This window comes from Austrofundulus limnaeus, unplaced genomic scaffold (genome assembly GCF_001266775.1).
Source record: "Austrofundulus limnaeus strain Quisiro unplaced genomic scaffold, Austrofundulus_limnaeus-1.0 Scaffold4403, whole genome shotgun sequence".
NCBI lineage: Eukaryota > Metazoa > Chordata > Actinopteri > Cyprinodontiformes > Rivulidae > Austrofundulus > Austrofundulus limnaeus.
The window spans coordinates 4,148-4,911 of record NW_013956805.1 but is presented as its reverse complement, the minus strand read 5'-3'; the positions used below and the strand labels follow the sequence as shown (position 1 = coordinate 4,911).

Sequence of the window (764 nt, the reverse complement as noted above, 5' to 3'; positions counted from 1 at the left end):
CCTGGTGCACATCAGAGCGCAGAGCAGCGTGGGTGGAAGAAAAAAAGCAGCCCACACCGCCGATTAATCACGTGTTTATTCAGCTTTTAGACTTTAATCACGCGCAGCTTTAAATTACATCTCAGGAACTCATTATTAATTGGAGCTGCTTCACGACAGACTTCAGGATGTTTCAGCTGTTGTGGTGTACCCTCTCCGGTGGGGTACACACACTTGTGGACGTGTTTGTGAGCAAATTAAAAGACGCTATGGAAAAAAAGTTACTGGTTACCTCAACAGAAAAACAAGCAAATCCAACTTGAATCCTAGGATTCTGAAATCCAGTGAAAGAATCCTATTTTCTCCTGGGATTCTACAACTTCTGCCTGGTAACCAACCTTATTGTGCAGGAAAATGTTCATGAAACAAGCCGATCAATGCTCTGACACTGCAGGGGGAGAGCAGAGAGCAGAGGCAGGACCTTGTTGTTCCAGAGAGTGGGAGTTGTGCAGTTCAGGCGCAGCGTTCTCATCCGTCTCATCTGGGTGCTTCATTTTGTAGTGTTGCTTTAAAGCACCAGCCATGTTACAGGAGTGGTGGCAGTGAGCACAACCAAACAGCTGCAAACACACGAGGAGAGTGCTGAGAAAATAAGTGGGAAAGAAGTCTGTGATGTTACAGACACTGAACAATACGTTTTATGAAATAAATACATACAAACTTCATGTAACTCAGTGGATTTAAAAATAATCTTACTTTCTGCCTCGTTTTTTTCAAATCCCAGA

At 43.7% G+C, this 764-nt stretch overlaps 1 long non-coding RNA gene across 1 annotated transcript; it reads right to left on the bottom strand.

Annotated features, from left to right (window-relative positions):
• Nucleotides 1-58: 58 nt before the first annotated feature.
• LOC106512126 (uncharacterized) lies at nucleotides 59-733 on the bottom strand. The gene is made up of 2 exons (XR_001309627.1): nucleotides 378-733; nucleotides 59-246 (listed from the first exon to the last, which is right to left on the bottom strand). It is a non-coding gene; the product is annotated as an uncharacterized LOC106512126 (long non-coding RNA).
• Nucleotides 734-764: the final 31 nt, after the last annotated feature.